The sequence below is a fragment of the Fistularia commersonii genome, chromosome 15 (assembly GCF_037954325.1).
Source record: "Fistularia commersonii isolate RoL2024-O1a breed Wild chromosome 15, RoL_Fcom_v1.0, whole genome shotgun sequence".
NCBI classification, from domain to species: Eukaryota; Metazoa; Chordata; class Actinopteri; order Syngnathiformes; family Fistulariidae; genus Fistularia; species Fistularia commersonii.
In genome coordinates this window covers 8,870,430-8,890,701 of record NC_141298.1, presented here as the reverse complement: position 1 = coordinate 8,890,701, position 20,272 = coordinate 8,870,430, and positions in this window count along the sequence as shown.

The following is a 20,272-nucleotide window of genomic DNA, read 5'->3' as shown; positions in this document are numbered from 1 at the left end:
CAGTATTTACTTTGATAGAGAAGTACAGTGAAGGTCGAGGAGTTGCATTGTGCTTTTGTAGATCTACAAAAAACATACAACAGGGTGCCCAAAGATAAGAATGGCACTGTGTGAGGAGGTCTGAGGTGCAGGAGATGTATGAGAGCTGTAGAAATAACAGAGGAGTTCCAAGCGGAGGTGGGAGTGCATCAGGGATCAAATCTGGGCCCCTTCTTGTTTCCCATCGGCAGCCTGACAGATGAGGTTAGACAGGAGAGCAAGGAGAAGGTGAAGGAACATCTAGAGAGGTGGCTCTGGAGAGAAGGAATGAAGGTTATTCACATTAAGACAGAATACATGTGCGAATGAGAGGGACTCAAGTGGAACTGTGAGACTACAGGGAGTGGAGATAAAGATGTGTGACAAAGGTTTTCTGGTTTAGAGACAGTGAGGAGAAGAGAAATGAGTCAATCGGAGGGAAGACACATGTTAGATGTTCTGGAGATAACGTCAGACTGCAATTTTTTGGACATGGACAGAGGAGGTTTGGTGAAGATCTGGGTAGAAGGATGCTGTGGTTGGAACTGCCGGGCTTGAGGTCTAGAGTGACAGAGGACATGAAATTAGTTGGTGTGAGAGAAAAGGATGCAGACGAGAAGGCTAGAATGACAAGGACCAAAAGGAAAAGGTGTTGAAAATATGTATATATAAAAAAAAAAAAAAGTTTCTGCCTCGCTAGCTAAAAACACAGCATGACTTACCTAATACATTTTATTGAATTTATAAGAGGAGGAAGATGCAGTTTGTCACTCTTTTCTCTGAGCGGTCAGGATTTGCCTGCTTGTTTCTCACAGCAGGAGGATAAGGAGGGCGGCAGCTGGTCTCAAAGTTAAATTGAAATTCATGTATACGTGTTCTTCTCTCCAACCTTTCTCCTGTCTTTGTGTCAATGCTGTTTATTTTCATACAGTCAAGGTCATACCAGGGAATCTGACTCATATCAGTGACTTATTTCACTTGTTTTGCAGACACATAATCCTCAAGTGCGGAGAGGACACCCACCAACCCTATTACACAGTTCTAAACAGCTCCCCTTAAACTGTTCTTCCCTCCACACTGGTCCTATAATAGTGAGGAAATTACATTTTAAAAAAACAGAAACCGCTCTTTACTTTACAATAACCTCATGTCTTCACCCGAATCCCTGGCTTCTCTAATTCCACAGGTTCCCACTGGATGTGGCTTGATCTACTGCTGCGGTCCTGCCTCCACTATTGCTACTTCTTTTAGGGATATTAAAGCTATTATTGCATCATTTCAGCTATTACCATATATCTGCCAGTGCTAGTGGTATTAGCAGGATGAGATCATTTGTCTGCCCCAGCCCTCATACCCTTCTGTCTCCATTATGCTCTTTCTTTCTATCTCAGTTTTTCTCTCTCTTTCCACTCTCACCGGTCAAGGCAGAAGGCCGCCCACAACAAGCTTGGGTCTGTCCGCGGTTTCTGCAGCTGTCGGTTTTTGCATGATGGCTCATTCTGGGTTTCTGTTGGTCATTCTATGGTCCAGACCTGCTCTACATGGTAAGTGCCATGAGACACCTGTGTTGTGAATACAACCTGATGATAAATTCCTTAGTAATCAGCTCAACATCTGCAAATAATCTGCCTTTAAATGATACATGTCCACCAAATCGTGGATGTCCAATCCATTTCAGTCTGATTTTATCTCCAGAACATTTACCAGGATTCAGTCCTGACCCTCTCAATCCTCCTCACTCCCGACGTCATCTCTGCTGCCTCCAGCTCTTCTTCCCGTCCTTTCATCGGTGTCTCTAAACCAGAAAACATGGTTGTCTCACCTCCATCTTTAAACACATTCTCTATCTCCACTCCAGACACTCCATCACCCCTGACACTTTTCTCCAGCCATTCCAACCAGTTTGCACACATTTCTTCACCTCTCCACGCTCTCCACCAATCTAAACTATTGATCTTAAGTACTTTAAATCCTCCTTCTTCATCTCCACTCCCTGTAGCCACCCCGTTCCATCCTTTCCAGATCATACCTCCACATCTGTCGATGTACCTCTACCCTGCTCTCACCACAGATCACGATGTCATCGGCAAAAACATTGCAGTCCGCAGATTATTGTCTAACCTCCTCTGTCAGCTTGTCCATCACAATAACAATCAAGAAGGGACCCAGAGCTGATCCCTGATGCGCTCCCACCTCCACCACCTATGCTAAAGCATAGTTTACCACTGTTTCCATACTGTGCCATAGTTTTGGCCCCCAGTTGTATGCTTTTTCTAGATCAACAAAGGCACAATGCAGCTCATCGGACTTTCACTGTGTTTCTCGATCAAAGCAAATACTGCGTGAGAAGCTGTCCCTTCCTCATGCAGTACCACAGTTCCTTAGAAGAGCCAGAAAAAAATGGGGGAAAAACCAGACCTGACAGGAAACAAATCTAATTCCGGAAAAATGACATTAAACTGAGTAAGACAACACCTTGCTAGCTAGCTTTGCGATCCAGAAGTCTTCTTGCTTGTTTCTGAGTCTCGGGCGGTGATGGATGTTTGACAGGCTGCAGTTTTGACACTTCCCCAGCCTCACTTTCACACCTTTCATCTGATTAAGCGGCCAGTTCTCTCCTCGCCGCCGTGCTTGTCTTGTTGATGAGATGTGATGGTCCTGGATTAAATGGGCCGCCGGTGAAATATCCGATGCTCCATAGAAACGTCATTTGCCGGGAAATAATTGCCAATGCATTCTCACATGGTTCTCCCTCTTGTGGCCTCATTATCCTGATTGGGTGATTTATAAGGAATTTTTGGTCCTTTCTAGCTGGCTTCTTTAAGGTAATCTTTTTTAGGCAATTTAGCAGATAAGATTGATTTTTCTGTTATTTTTTTCTGTTTATTTGTTTTATTGATTTGTTTTCCAGTTAACATTTTCAAGGTAATTTATTCGCTCATTTTCATCCGCTTTCTGATCTCGGATCTTTTCATGCTGACTGTTCACAATGCGTCTTTTTTTGTTTATAAAGGATTCATCTTTATTTAAATGATTCAATTAATTATTTAAATTATTTAACTTCCACCTTTCAGCTGCATGCCGTTGCTGATTTGAAAGGTGAGGCTCGGGTCGTTTTTACCAGATTTTTGTTACGATTGTTGACTTCCACCTCCACCTGCCTCTCACAAAGGTCTTATTTGTTAGAAATCCTCTCCTCTGCCGATGGAAGCGCCCTCTGAGCGTTCGGGGGAGGAGGGACGTGCCGCAGTGGCTGAACGGTGGACCCTCCCTCCGAACTGAGGGGGACTGGATGTGAGAATCTTTTTCCCGTTTCAAAGAACCTGTGAAAAGATAAGTGTATCCTGCCAACTTGCCTCTGGAATACAGAGCGTCCTCTTCATCATCTGAGGGGGGGGTTGAAAAGGAAGAGATAACAGAGAGTGTGAATGTAGACCAGGAGATAAGGACGGACACGCAGACTGGCGCTTCGGACGGAGAGACATATTTTACATGAAGTCCCCTTTTTTCTGACTGACTTCAGACGTCAAGGTATTTTTCAAAGATACGTGAAACATATGTAGACATTTATGGTTTTGAATCCAAGGAACTTAAGAGAAAACAAACATGTGTTCCTTTTTGAAACTGTTTTTTTGATTGATGAGAAAACTGTCTATAAATGATCTTATATACTTAAATTCTTTCAATCACTTGGTCTCTTCACTGCTTATTCTGGTCTGGTCTCACAGTTGTTGAGGGGGCCCGTGGCCAATCCGAGCCGGCGTTGGAGAAGAGGCGGGGCTTAACTAGGATCAGACAGCTGTCAATCACAGGGCCACCTATTGCCATTGTCATTTTCCCATCTAAAGACAAGAGTCTTCGATGAACCTGCAGACTGCTTTTGGACTGTGGGAGGAAGATGAACCCCTTGCTTGTCAAAGAACCTGTGAAATAATGATAATAATAATAATAATAATAATAATAATAATAATAATAATAATATATAAGAAAAAACATGATAAAAATATTAAATTAAAATAAAAATTGTAGGAAAAATGTCAGAGAACTAGCTGTAAATCCTTGGACTAATGCTAAAGGCTACATTTAAACGGTTGGAAATTATCAAAATATTGAAATTATTTACCACTGCCATTAAAAAATGGCTCTGCCTCTCAGCCCTGGTTCAATTCCAACAGGGGGACCTTCTGTGCAGAGTCTCAACATTTTCCCCAAACCTGCGTGGGAACTCCGGGTTATCTTACTGTCCAAAAATTTGCAGGGGGTCCCTTAATTACACTGACAGAGTGATTTTATATCCACATGACATGTGAATGAGAGGGTGAATGGTTGTATGTCTCTATTTGTGGCCATGTGATTGACTGGTGTTCAGTCCAGGGTGAGCACCGCTGGGATAGGCTCCAGCCCCCCCCACTATAGATGACGTGGGTGAAAATGAATAATAATATATTTAATTAATGACCCGAAAGGACAAATGATAGAGCTAGAAACGACAAAGAAATTGTCTAAATCTAAGGTAAAAAAGAAGAAAACTTCGTTTCGACCAAATCAAAAATGGCATCCGTCCAACAGCAGGCGATTAGCTGATAGCAGTACATTGTCAATCATCACGCTAACAAAAGTGAGCGACAACAACAGCAGAAAAAAAGGGTACAGCTGGTTACCTGCCGGGGGGAGAAACCATCAATCAGCTCTTCACAAGTTCAGCCGTGGCGCAGGTTCTTTTCATTCATTCAACCACCAATCACAGGATGCATTTTAAATCAGCAGGCCAGCGATGAAGCTTATCTGGTATAAATTAGAGCGACACGCCGGATTCCCCTCGGGTTCAATCACCATGAATATTAAAGCAAAGCGGCAAGGTTACAGAGAGGGAGGGAGGGGACGCATGAAGAAATATGATGAATGAAAGACAAAGAGCAGATAAAGAGGAGGGGGGGGGGCGCAGTCATTATGAATTAATATCAACACTGACCATGTAATCGTCACATCTGGAAACAGACTCACAAAGTGGGGAAATTAAATCCCGCAGCGCTGGTGAATTTTCCTCTCGACCAATTTTCTTCTTTTTTTTTCCAAGAAAGGCGTTTATTATTTCACTTTGAGGGGAGGCTGAATGTTCAACCTGCTTTGTGTCATTAATGGGAGTTGTTGGAGTTAGAAGTCGAGTGAATGTCTGGGGTTTGGCGCGTTTATACGTGAACGTCATGGCAAGTTCATGGTGTGTTATCCGCATCATTTTTGGTGCGGGACTGCAGTTGCACGGCTGGGTGTGAAGTCATGATGACTGGGTTGGATCAAGGCTACTTGCTCGGATTTATGTAACGGGAATAGAATATTTTGTTGGGTTGTTACAAAATAATTACCTCCCATAAGGCAGAGCTTTTGAGAAAAAAAAATACATAAAAATAAGAAAAAATGAAGATAAATGAACAAGGAGTGGGTTCTTTGTTATTTATTTATTAATTTTTTTTTTTTGTAATATTCATTATTCTGCACTGAGGACCGTGTGGCGGAAACACTAACCACTTCGCCTCTGTGCTGTGTCCTTTTTGCTAAATATTTTGGGGCTAATTTTGGTGTTTGCTCATTTTGTACCGGACGGGATGCTAGTTTCCATATCAATTGGTTGAAATAAAACATGCAAAATACTACAATTACCAATTTCTGGACTTGTATGCTTAAATACCTTGGACAGAAATAGGAACTTGAATTAAAATCTCTCTTCAGAAAACAGGCTCCCTTAAGAGCACAGCTACTTCAGTCGGGGATCCGGAGCTCATTGAAGGTCATTTTCGTTTTTAAGACCGTGAGGTCGGATGCCTGATGTAAGATGCAGCATGTCACCGCCAGCGTCCCATGTTCAGGACCAATAACACCAACACTTAGTGGGAACACGTCTGTAAATATTGCTTAATTGGAGCATTAGACAGACATTTTGACAGGCGGAGAATCTCACCCGCCTACGCTGTCATCACAATGATTAGAGGAAGTGGCTGGATGTGATGCAGCAGGAAACAGATGAGTCAGCTGAGTCTCTAGGCTTCGACTCCACTGACGTCTAATCGGATAAAAGGTCGGCCGCTCGCCCTCATATCCGTCTGGCGCTTGCAAAAAAAAAAAACCCACACCCGGGGAGGCCCGGCAACCCGTTCAGGGACACACACACATGCACACAAGAGGTCCACTGTTTGGACAAACAACAATCGATGGCTCGTGTATAAGCTCCGGCAACTGCGAGTGTCCATCCTTCCAAAAATACCCGTCACTGCTCCCTCCTCCCGATGGCCGCAGCTTTTTGATGGCAGGCAACTTCACATCTGCCGGTTATATTATTCAAGCTGCTCCATATTTGTTTTCCTACGTTTCAAGGCCTCCCAATTATCTTCCTGTGTTAAATGCAAATGACCTGAATGTTTTTATTCTGTGCTCAAATCTTTGTTTATTAGTCCTCAACAAAGAAATGCAATGAGTCAATCTGTCCTATTAAATATAATGGTGTATATTTATAGGGGAAAAGATTGACCTTTTTGGATCCCCTGCTGCATCCTCCAATAGTTCTACAAGTTGTGTGTTGGTCGTTGTGCTTTTCCCGGTGACAGAACATGAATCCGAACTGGTTTTAGACTGTCAGGAAACACATCATTCTGGAAGAGTTGGGTTTTCGGATGATTCTGGGAGGTATTTGGCTCATGACCTGTAGTTGGGATCTCCTCAGGCAAAGAGGTCCTGAGTGAGGGATCGGACAAGGAACCATCTGGATGAACTCTGACCATCAGTTAGATGGATGTGGAATGTAAACTGTCCATCTGAGGAGGTGTGAGAGCTGGAGCAGGAGTTGGAGAGGTAGTTAGTCTTTCTACCATACGTACTGTAGGTTCTGAAACCGAGCTGCTGAGGGAGAGGCCGACTCCATCTTCTTTCCCCAGTCGCAAAGGCATCCAGTGGAGACAGCAATGAGAGGGTCGCCTCTGCCGGGCCACCAGTTCTCTCCTGCAATCCTTCGGAGGTCAGGGAAATGGAATCCAGACCTCCATCATGAAAGTGGCTTCCTGAAAAAATGGTCAGGAACAAACAGACTTGACTGAGAAGCTCAGGGGGTGCACTTAGAAGAACTCCTAAACTTGATTGACATTTTGTTAATGAAGAGCCGGAAGATTCTGGCCTACCCTCTTCCATATTCCTGTTGGAAGTTACTAGCACATTCTAGAAGCTCCTCAGTGGTGAGATTAGATGGTAGTATTCGCCCTTTCACATTGTATGAACTTTTTGGAGTTCCGAGAACCTATCCAGGAAGTAGCCTGTTTTCTTCCTGCATTTGGACAGCATAGGATACAGAAACTAGGATGTCAGCCGCTCCTACTCTGAGGCCGGGCCTTTTTACCGTTCCATACAAACACATGGGATGTAGTTGCTTGGTGGTTGGTATGACTCATTCAGTAAATCACTGTAATTTCCTGATACTTCTTGCAGACTGTGGAGTGCAATTTTAAAAACCATTGTGGTCACGGGTCAGCTGTTTTTGTGACAAAACCATTTCTGGAGGAGGGTAGTTCCCGGAACCCAATTTATTGCAGAGTGTCCTGTCTAAAGTGGTGAATGTTGGACTGTCCTGACTGATTGCCTTTCAGACATGCAGAGATGTAGATCTTTCTTTTGTCGCTTACATTCATGATGTTTATAAGGTTGTTGCATTACAAATCTTTCTTGAGTATTTCTCTAGGTGTGGCGTCGCTCATAGGGTCAGAGCAGTTGTCTGTGGAACCGGAAATTTCTGGTTCAATTCCCTTGCCAGTCAAAGTGCAAGATACGGAACCCCTAACTGCTCTTGGTTTATCCACGATAGCTTAAATCTTATTTTCCTTTCGCCTTTTCCCTTCAGGGGTCACCACAGCCAATAAACCTTCTCCATCTAACCCTATTCTTTGTATCCTCCTCTCTCACACCAACTAACTTCATGTCCTCTCTAACTATACCCATAAATTCTTCTCTTTGGTCTTTCTCTCAACTGGCAGCCTGGCAGCTCCAATTCCAGCATCCTTCTACCATTATATTAACTGTCCCTCCTCTGTACATGACCCAGCCATCTCAGTCTGGCTTCTCTGACCTCCTCTATGAAACATCTAACATGTGCTGTTCCTCTGATGGACTTATTCCTGATTCTATCCATCCTCGTCACTCCCAAAGAGAACCTCAACATCTTCATCTCTGCGACCTCCAGCTCAGCCTCCTGTCTTTTTGTCATTGTTTTCTACACTTTTCTCCACCCATTCCAACTTGCATGAACCTGTTTTTTTTTCCTTTTTTCGGCACTCTCCATTGCTCTGGACTGTTGGCCCTAAGTACTTGATATCCTCCACTTCTTTATCTCCACTCCCTGTAGCCTCACCGTTCCACCCGGGTTTCTTTTATTCACACACATACACTCTGTCTTGCTGCAACTAACCTTCATTCCTCTCCTTTCAAGAGCATACCTCCACCCCTCTAGATATTCCTCAACCTGTTCCCTTCTCTCACTTCAGATCACGATGTCGTCTGCAAACATCATGGTCCATGGAGATTCCTGTCTAATCTCGGCTGTTAGCTTGTCCATCTCCAGTGCAAACAAGAAGGGGCTCAGAGCTGTTCACTGATGAAGTCCCACCTCCACCTAGAAATTCTCTGTTACACCTACGGCACACCTCACCACTGTCTCACAGCAAGCATACATGTCCTGCACCAGTCTAACATTCACAATGGGTAAAATGCGGTGGTCAAATTTAGTTGATGTTGTGCTCTACCTGAATGTGACAATAAAGGTACTTCTTCCTCTCACGTTAGTGTTAGTTAGTTTTTGTTGAGTACTTCTAAAGTCAACTCGTTACTATTTTAACATCCCTTTTTTAGCAGTACAATTATAAATTTGCTGTTGTGATGATCCGCTTCAGGAGGTTAACGATCCTATAAGTAACACATCGCGCTTTGGATTACCACCAGGAATCGATGGTTCCTTCTGAGATGTCATTATTTGTCATCCATAACCCAAATGTGTCACATTCCTGATCGTGAGCACTCAGTTGATAAATAAAAAATGGTGGTGCTCCTCGCAAAAGCGTTCTCTCCTTCATGATCTGCTGCTTCATTAGAACAAACGCTCCCTTTAAGAATCTCACGGCTCCATTTTGCGACTGAAAGGAAAATCAACTCAATCATTTAATGAAACAGGGTTGCACCATTTTTCGAGCCATTGTGTTTGTAATTACTGGTTTAAATTTAATATAATGTGAAATCTCTAGCTGCGTGCCCCTGCCACAATGGACTAATCCTTACACCCACCAGCTCATTCATGGCTCTGACAGAAAGCGCCGTCTCCAGCCCACCAGCCTGTGGAGAATCGATTGGCTGCGGTGTAAAAAAAAAAAGATCACGCTGACGGATTTTCAGTTGGCGATACACACACACACACACACACACACACCGACACACACACACACACACGCACATTTATGATGGCCTGAAAAATATTCTCACACTTACAAGGATGCAAGTAAGTGACATACTTGCAGACACAGGGTGACACATTCCAGTGCAGATTTGTGTCGATTCTTGAGTATTTTCTTGTCCCCTCTCCTTTGACCTTACAACTTCCTTGTGGCTTCGGCTCCGTTGGTAGCGTCCCTCCAATCTGAAGTTTTGGTGGTTTGATTCCCGGCTCCTCCTGTCTACGTGCCAAAGTACCCGTTGGTAGGATGTCGAACCCTAATTTGCTCCTGCATGAGCATATGGGTGACAGATAAATGGATAAATGGAGACCATTCAATGTTAAGATGCTATTTAGTCCAAATATCTCTATTGTTTTTGGCAACTTATCCATATTTATGTTTCAGGCTACATGAGTACAGTGGGTGACTGCGCTCAGTTGGTCCCTCCAATGGGGAGTTTGGCGGTTTCTGCTCGAGTTCTCATTTGGCAAGACATTGAACCACCCAGTTGTTCCCGATGGCCTGGCATGTCATCTCTGGTTGAATGGAATGCAGAATAAAGTGCTTTAAAACTGTAAATTGATGAACGCGTTATATAAGTGGAGATCTGGACTTGAATTTCTTCTCTTGAAGACATTTTAGCCCAAATCCGAGCGGCTTCTTTAGTTCTAATGGCCTGAAGGGAGTTTCTGAATATGACTACCAGGGTTTTGGGCAGGTCTAGGTGATGGTAGTTTGTTTCCTCTCACACCAACTACCTTCATATCCTCTCTCACTACGTCCACAAATCTTCTCTTTGGTCTTACTCGAGAACTCCTGCCTGGCAGCTCCAATTCCAGCATCCTTCTACCAATATATTCACTATCCCTCCTCTGTTCATTTCCTAACCATCTCGGTCTGGCTTCTCTGACCTTCTCTCCAAAACATCTAACATATTCTGTCCCTCTGATGGACTCATTCTTGATCCTATCGATTCCCGTCACTCCCAAAGAGACCTCAACATCTTAGTCAGGGTTGTAGGGGTGCTGAAACTGATACCAGCTATCACTGGGTGAGAGGCGGGATTCACCCTGGGCTGGTCACCAGGCGTTCACCAGGATACATATAGATATACAACCATTCACTTTGTCACTCGCTGGTCTGTGCAATTTAGGGTCTCCACCATGTTTTTGGACTGTTGGAAGAAACCCTCCCGGTTTTTAAAATGTTTTTATTTTTTGCACCTGGCTGTGAGACGGAGGCGGCTGGTGAATTTATACAAAGTTAAGTGCATCGATCTGACTCAGCTTGACGCCTGCGAGTTCCGTTAGAGCGACCACTCTCCCAGCGTTATTTCAAGTGCCAACAGGGAACAACAGCTGTGGCGTCTCATCAGCGGAAAAATAAGACGGTGACCTGGATGAATCAGCATCCAATAAGATGACTTGATTTGATTTTTCTTTATTGCAGGGGTTTTTCTCCGTCAGTGTTGTCGGAAGAGGAAAGGGGTCCCAAAAATATATTAGGATGAAATGTAAATTTTGCCCATTTGTGAGCTGCCACCCTACTGTGATGGAGGGGTTTGCGTGTCCAAGTGATCCTGGGGGCTATGTTGTCAGGGACTTTATGCCCCTGGAAGGGTCACCCAAGCCAAACAGGTCCCAGGTTAGCCAGAAGGCGAAGCTCTCAATTCAAGGTTGATCTTCGTGCTTAGCCTCACCTATGGTCATGAGCTGTGGGTAGTGACCGAAAGAACGAGATTGCGGATACAAGTGGCCAAAATGAGTTTCCGGACTCTCCCTAAGAGATAGGGTAAGAAGTTCGGTCATTACAGGACGAGCTCGGAGTAGAGCCGCCGCTCCTCCACATAGAGAAGAGTCAGATGAGGTCAGGATGTGTCCTGGATGCCTCCCAAGGGGAGGTATTCTGGGCTTGTCCATCTGGGAGGAGACCACAGGGAAGACCCAAGCCTGGGAACGCCTTGAGGTACCCCCAGAGGAGCTGGACCATGTGGTGGGGGAGAAAGAGGTCTGGGCCTCACTGCTCCGGCTGCTGCCCCCGCGACCCAACTTTGGGGGAAGATAGATGGATGGATGTAACTTGTGGCTGAAAACCTCCATATGTGCAAACGCGATGTAGCCTGTTTCTAAGGGACCGGCTAGTGGCTGAGGTGGCCATCTTGGAATCAGCATGGAGGCAGCATGTAACTGCTAACACCAGTGATATTAGCAGTAGGAGATCATTTGTTCCCATCCCTTGCAGCCCTCATATCCCTTGTGTCTCTATCACACTCAATCTTTCTATGTCTCGGCCCTTCTCTATCGCTCTCTCTCTCTCTCTCTCTTTCGACCCTGGAGCAAATTTGGCGGTCAAACTTTGCTGACATTATTCTGTGCGTAAAACTGAATCTGACTAAATCAAGTTATTTTCTTCCTCTTCCTCTCATTGCCTCCAGTCATCCACTCTAACCATTTTTAAATATGAAGGAGCAAATATGGCAGATGGAAAGAGAGAAGCTCCGTGCCAGCAGCGGCTACGAGAAAAGCACCAAGCAGCCGTCAGAGACGCTTTTGTGTTGGGAGCTTCTCTTTCCTTTGCATCTTGTTTAATGAACTGTGCATTAAAAATGATATCAGATTAATTAAAAAATGTCCTTCAAGCGTCTTTGCTGCAGTAACCAGTTGTGTGAGGAGGACAACATCTGCCAATGTTACTTGAAAGTTAAGCAAGAATTTACCACAATATTAGAGGGGTATTGCTGAGAGGCATGGAAGGAATGGGGTAGAAGCCTGATAATAAATAAGAACCCAAAACCTATAAATAGATAAATAAATCGTTTCCTCCGGGTTTTCTGGTTACCTCCCACAGTCCGAAAACATGCAACAGATTAACTGGAAAAGGTGGGAAAATTGTGCAGATGTGCGACTGAGAGAGTGAGTGTTTGTCTGTCTGTATATGTTGCCCTGTGAGTGACTGGATAAGGGTAGGCAATGGATGGATAAATAAATAAATACAATTACCATTAGGAATTTTGCGAGAATATATGCAATAATTGGCTGAATATTAGCAAATATGTGAATCAATAAATAAATTGTTAAATCAATAACTGAGTAAATAAATAGATAAATATACAAATAAATAATTCATTGAATAAACATAGTCAAGTAACATTAGTCATTATGCAAGAATGTACATTATCATTACCTGATGATTAGTATATAAATAAACTCGTGTAAGATGTGAAGAAGTTTTCTCTTTAGAAAACTGCAAAGACCCGAACAAAAAAAAAGTCATTAAAATTTTGCAAGAATATATATAAATTAATGAATAAAAAAATATATCAGCAAATATATAGATACATACATACATAAACAATTCAATCGATACCTGAATAAAAAAAAAAAAAAAAGAATACATACATAATTAATTGATTAAATAAATGAAGTCAAGTAACATCAGTACTTGTGCAAGAATATACATAGTAATTGCCAGAAAATTAGCATACAAATAAATATATATGTGAAAATTTATGATATAACTAAAATATATAACAACAGGACAAGTGAATGGTGAACGTCTGTATATGTGACCTTGCGACTGACTGGCGACCGGTCCAGGGTGAACGCTGCCTCTCGCGTGGTGACAGCCGGAATTGGCTCCTGCACTCTTGGACTCCGAGTCAGGATAAGTGGTATAGATAATAAATGAAGTCATGTTTCAGAGGAGATTCCATTTGGATTTTCCTGATTTCATCTTCTCTGATTTCCTACTTATTTCCAGTCCTCTTTGCTTTCGGACTCACCCCGTCCGGCTGCCTGCGTGAGGACGTTCCAAAGGCCGGGATACGGGAGGGCAACAATGAAATGAAAGAAAATGAAAAAATAATAAACCAGAAGGAAATAAATCAGAGACAGGTGAACAACGTGTGAAAATTACAGGCTGGAGGAAGACAACAAAGATTGAAAGTAGAGCAGGCTGGCTCACGAGGGGGGGGGGAGTGTGCGCGCCACCGCAGAGAAACAGGAGATAAACATACGACGGGAAAACAAAATGAAAACGGGAAGGGATGATCAAAGGCTCTAAGCCAGAACCATTAAAATTCAAATGTCCGGATGAAAGTTGTCCAGACTAAATCGGAACGGAGCCGTCGGTGTTTGTTTCGGTCAATTCGTGCAGATTTTTGTGGAGCTTTTAACTCCACCGCCGACCTTTTTGGTTACGCCATTTTTTTCAGTGTTTTGAAAGTAAGCATTAAACTAAGAAGCAAATATTAAGGTGAAAAATTCTATCATTCTAATCATCTCAGCCCCATGTCTCACAATCACATCACTACCCAGCCTAAATAAAATCCTTCATATTTCTCCCTGAAACATGTGTTCCCCTTAAACTATATTATCTGAGCATGATGTTCCCTCATCCAGATATTCCCACTACTGTATGTTTCCAGCTCTTCACCCCCCTGTAGCCCTGTGTTCCCCCAACTCTATGTACCCGATATGAAAGGCTTCTTTATCACCATGTCCTTCCTCAATATGTTCCCTTTTTTTGTTATTTATCTGCTCCAGAGATGTTCCCTCCTTCTTACCGTTCCCTTAACCCAACATGATCTCCACGCCAGATCTTCCATCTGTCCAATGTTCCCTCTGCCTCGTCTCTCAACCCTTGTACCTTCTGTCCACACTGTGTTACCTGATCTCGATGTTCCTAATCTTATCTTCCTAATACAAAACTCTCCCTCGACCTGACGTTCTCACTACCGTATCTCTCCAGTGCTTCACCTTCCTTCAGCCTGGTGTTCCATCAACACTTGAGTTCTCACAATCCAATGTTCCCTTAACCCTATACTCTCCCCCCCCCGCTTTCCTATACACTGTGGTATTTTCTGTCGGGGTTGCGGCGGTCATGCAGCCTCCCGGCACGTGGCAACCTGTGGAACGGCTGGTTGCTCCTCACTGTTCCTCATGCGTTTGCTCCCCTTTCCTGTTTCCACGTGCTATCTCTCATCCTTCGCTCTCGTCTGCCCGTTTCTGATGCATACGAGAACCAGTGATCTGGGATTGTAGTGCAAACCCTGCTAGGTTTAGTCTTTATGTATCCTCAGTGATCGGAGACCGGAGTATGACTCCCTGTTGGGCTAGTCCCTCTGTATCCTCGTTTGTTTTCCCTCTGCATCTGAACACCGGAGTGCGACCCCCCGTTAAGTTTGGTCCTTATGTGTCCTGGTTTGTTCCCTATCTATCCGATGGCCACAAACCGGAGAGGTGTCTGCATCCCTGGTCCTTCCTTCTCTTGCTAGCGCATGCCTGCGCCGCTCTGCCTGGCAGCCGGTCCCCCGACCGGGCTTCTCTCAAATGAGTTTGGATGTCGGGGTCCACGATGCACCAAAACTCTGCGCCCAACGGCTCGCCTGCTGGATGGATGCAACACAACCCATCGCTATCCAGCCTGGCCTCCAGGTTCAGACCTCTTCAAGTTGGCGGATACCGGTGTCCCCCTACCTGGCCTCCTGATCCTGCCCTCCCCTGTTTTCCTGTTACTGTCCATCTGCTCTTCGGTCCTTGGTAAACTTGTTTTTTGGACTCACCTTTCTGTTCCGGTACAAAGTCTTGTGTTGGTGCGAGGGTCTGACCCTCAGAACCGTAACATTTACAAAACTGTTTCCTGAACTCTATGCCCCCTCCGTGAAAGATGTCTTTCATAGAGGGGGTCTGTACCCTTTCCCTGTGTTCGCTCCATCTCATTGTTGTTACAACCCAATGTGTACCCTGTCAACCCCGTGATCTTCGCACCCTCTGTATATTACAACCAATGTTCCCTTTGCCTCTTGTACAGCTCCGCCCGACATCATGTTTCGTCCTCTAACCCCCTTGGGTCCTCCGAGGTCAACAATCACCTGGTCCAGTATTCCACTGTCCTTAAGTTCCCTTCATCCCACATTTTGATATTTTGAAAAAAAAAAAAAAGTCCCCCGTCGTTTAAAATATCAATGAGAGATTTTGGCTCCTTGGCTGTCGACTGTCTTTGTTTATTCTCGCGGGCACCATCCGCTCCTTTAATCAGATGCGAAAGAATGTGTCTATTCCGGCGCCAAGGTCAAGGATAATAACTTATTAAGTGGATAACTGGATTACAGCCATCTATATTTGCTCGGTCATGGGTGCGCCCCCCCCCTTCCATAGCCCAACAATAACACACACACAGACACACACTCACAAAGTTTGTCATTGCCGAATATAATCTCCTGTTCAGCCTCGTGACCTGTTTCGGAACACACTTTTTATTCCGGCAAAGTCAAGCGTTCGCACAGTTGAGCCGCCGCCTGCAGTGTGAATCATTTATTCCAGTATTAACATGTTTCCTCAGCCGTGTTATAATCCCTCCGGAAAAAAAAAAAGAAATATCGAGGAATTACATACTGCGAACAAACCTTGTGACAGTTGTTTAAAAAAAATAAATAAATAAAATTACATTCCAACCGAGCCGGATGGAGGACAAACAGGGGGGGCGTGAATCCGGGAGGTACCATGTATCTCTAATGTTCAGTTGGGAAATGACTTGCGTTGCATTGGGTCAGAATTCGAGTGAAGAAACGAAATTTCCCGACATTTGTTTATCGGTCAAAAGGCCTTTCCTGTTGCTTTTTTGCTAGCACACAGTAGTTGAGTCATCGATAGTTAATTCATCGATAATAGCTGGGTAATTACATTTTTTTTTGGTCGGCTGCCGTGAATTTCCCCACCTTTCCGGGGTCAGTTCCCCTTCTTGGGAAAATAAAGGCGTCGTCTTTCTGACGCTTGACGTCTTACTGCCCCCCCGCCGCCTACCAGTCTCCGAGCCTCAGCCCTGTAATGCATCATTGATGCATGCGAATAAAGTCTTAATCACCATTGTGCGAATGCGTGACACGATCTCAATCATGCTGGGCGCCATATCTCCCGCGGTAATGTGCGTTTCCGGGGGGATAAACATGTATAATAGAAGCCCCTAATGGAAAGATTTGTGTTTGCGAGTTTAACCTATTTTCTTATCTGGCTGCAAACATAAACACTTTCTTGTCTTTGTGCGCTGCAAGGCTACGCTCGCTCCATTTTCACTGTCATTCTTTGCACCGAAGCGGGCGATGATTTATATTAAATTAAAACAGAAAAAGACTCCAGATGATTACCTCGAAGCGTTTTAAATCTGATTTCTCCCAATACTCAAGCTAATTTGCTGATCACAGGAGGTCAGAGGAGTTTATGCTTTCTAGTCATTTCCTTTAAGAGATGGCTTTTGTTTTTCCTCAGGTTAAAAAATAATGCAATGTCACAACCTTTGAAGCTTTTCTTAAGTAAAATGTGCTATAACACCAATTGATTAATTTTTTAATCTAAATGCTGAAGGTATATACAAATCATCAAGAAATTTTAAAACTGTCTACATCACCAAATAACTTCCATATTATCAAGGAATTATCAGGTTAGAATTGATATTACTAATCACCAGGTTATTTTTAAAATGTGGCCCATCATCTCTGATATATTGCAGCCTGTAAAATAAATAAACAATTTTTTTTTTTTCGAAGGACGGTGACCCATAATTTAAATGCAAAGTGTTAATATGAGCTTCTGGGCTCTGGCCCAGTTGGCTTCTTCCTTTCCATTCTCATCTTCGTCGCTCATTTATCTTTTTTATCTTCAAAGTGTAATGCGTGTTATCAGCAGACACGGGCGTCTGTAAAAAAGTTTGTCCACCCAAAAAAGGCTGGAAATTACAATTCATGTAATTTTTGTACCTTCATGTTTTATAAGGATTTATAAGTACATTTAAAAGTCAATAAATACGCATCTATATAGAAAAGTGAGGATAAACAACAAAGACAAATACATTCATCATCCGCAAATTCAATGTTACCGAAGCGCAGGCATGGAAATAAGTAATAAGAATAACACATCCGTAAGGTTACATGGTTAGAAGGTTACATTGAAAACTAATTTCAAAAAGTAGTACTGAAAGAAGGAGTGGATTTTGTGATATTGAAAAGAAAAACAATCATTGCAACATTTAGTCCCCCCAAAAATACATTCATATTTAAATGCATATGTTTTTATGCATTTGTATATATACCTGTAAGAACATATAAATGGGATTCCTAATTGGATCACATTGACCAATACACACACACACATGTTTATATGTATATGTATATGTATATGTATATGTATATGTATATGTATATACACACAAATTTGTAATTTTATAAGATTTAAAAGTGATGTTCATTGATATATTTTAGTTAATTTGATTAAATGCTTTTTACAATTGTTCTTTACTTTTTCATATTTTCATCCGACAAGGGTACCTTTTTGTGTGAGGTTTGCATGTTGGCTCCGTGTCTGGGGTTTTGGATGGATGGATAGATATTGTTTATATATCTTCCTGCAAAAATTCCAGCTGTGATTCTGCCTTTGTGATTTTCACAGTGAGCATGTCTACTTTTGATTGCTCAGTTTTCGGTCATGTGGTCAGAAACCAGGAAGTGAGGTTGTCGTGGCAAAGCTGCAGAAGAGTGGACATTGAAGGTAGGTGCTGTTGGAGAAATCCCTCTCCCCGTGCTGTCTCTCCAACTTGAGGGTAGTCCAACAGCCACATATCAAAATTGCACTTTTCGTATGCGTATATATATATATATATATATATATATAAAACTTTTCATTTTAAAGAAACATGTTCCTCCTTTTCATCCTTTGACCTCCACCAGGCCGGCCTCTGCCCATTGCTACAAATCTGCCCACAGTAAAACTGGGGAGCAGATATCTTTCAAAGGCCATGTTGGCGTGGATCTGACAGACAGGCCCATGATTGACAGGAACGATGACATCAGCTGCCACCTAAAACTGCTGATGGCGGCAAACGTAGCCGCGTCTCTGCCTGCCGCCAACACTGTCAGGTCGTCCATATAATGAAGTTACTGTTGCATCAGCAAGGTTGTATTTGTTCCTCTGTACTGCCTGCTAGGGTCATTGCATTGGATATGTAACGCATCTTTAGCCCGATTTGTGTTCATAAATCAGCTGTTTCCCAAAATTGCATATGCAAAATATGACCTGAAATGTGGCCACAAAAAGGACAGGCTGTGGATTAGGATCCAGCAGCGTGGACCTGTTTGTGGATGACAAGCTCAAATACTTTCAGAGTAATGGCATTGTTGGATTTGTGTCCAACATGGCTGGTGCAGGGCGGGCCTGTATATGGATGAAAGACTGAAATTTCTTATTTGAATTTTCAAAATAAATGCATTGCTGGAACTGTATTCAACATAGTCGGTGCAGGGTTGACTTGTATTTGGATGACGGACTGAAATGTCTTCATTTGGACTAACAAAATAAAAGCATTGGGGACTACTTTTTTTTCTCATATGAGTAAAGTCTGTACAAAGAACAATTCAATATTCAATAGTCAAGCACTGAGAAGTAACAGAATTATAAATAATGGAATTCATAAAATGAAGGCCTTGAATCAACTGCTGGGCGCTCTCTCCAGAAATCCCTGGAATTATGTTGCTGGATCTTCCACAGGATCCCAAGGGGTCTTAAGGATGTGGCCCAAAACCACCAGGTTGTGGAGGTGAGCAACAAAAGCCCTTTGCAGAGATAAAGGCCGGCAAGAAATGCGAAGGAAAGTGTTTGTTCCACCTTCATGTCACCTGAGAATAGAAGATGAGCCAGGGAAGTAAGTCACCGCGACCTTCGACCCCAATGTACCATCTTAACTGCAGCAGCTGCGGCAATTAATCCAACAAGCGAAGATACATGGAGATAGTGGCAGCACCCTTCCAGGGCTGCTGCTCTGGGCTCGCTAAAATGAGATTAAAAGAGATAAAGGACTCAGAGAGAGGAAAAACAGAACAGGAGTCCGTGATAGATGAACACAATAAAGCGCGGATTCTAGATTAAGTGCTGCGGCGCAAGGTGGCGGCTCTCCTGATGAGTCACTTACCGCAACGGTGGTGAAATTACCCCAGGGTTCGGGAGGCGCCCGGCCTCCGAGGGCTCAGTCCGGGTCGGTTTCCCTCCCAAACAGCACCGAGCCGGCGCTTCCCGAGCTATTTCCTCCTCTCTGCTGGCATTGCATCACTTCAGAACGCGTCTGATTCTGGAAAAAAAATAAATCAATACGTCGACACTGTTATCAGGAAACGTGTAGAAATGTGCCACTTTTTTTTTTTTTTTTTTACGTTTTAAATTCTTATTTTCATTTGACGTAAGGATCCGTGTCGCGCCATTTTGAGCATTATGATGTGGGAATAAAGTTTATGGTATCTCACTTAAAATACAGTCTCTCAATGAGCAATCGCTACGTGCTAACTGTTTCTGACATCTGGATGAGAGGGTGAGTGCTTGTCTGCCTCCTTATGAAAAATGGAGTCAGCGGTTGCATGTGATTGGCTGGTGACCAAGGTGAACCCTGCCTCTCAGCCAATGACAGCTGGGAAAAGGCTCCAGCACAATAAATGAATAAATGAATCTACAGCTCAATTCAGTCCAATTACAATCAGCTACATCCTGACTGGCCAATCATATCCGGTTATCTAACAAGGGGTGGACACACACACTCACACACACATGCAGGGATTACAAATATATAAAATATGTCGACTTTTGTTTCAGATCGTTATTATTTTATTCTCATCCTTTTAACTGCAGTGTTAATATATACCCAGTTCTCACGATTGCCCATTTATATACTGCTCAAAAAAATTAAGGGAACACTTGAACAACACAATGTAACTCCAAGCCAATCGCACTCCTGTGAAATCATAGTGTGCACTCAGGAAG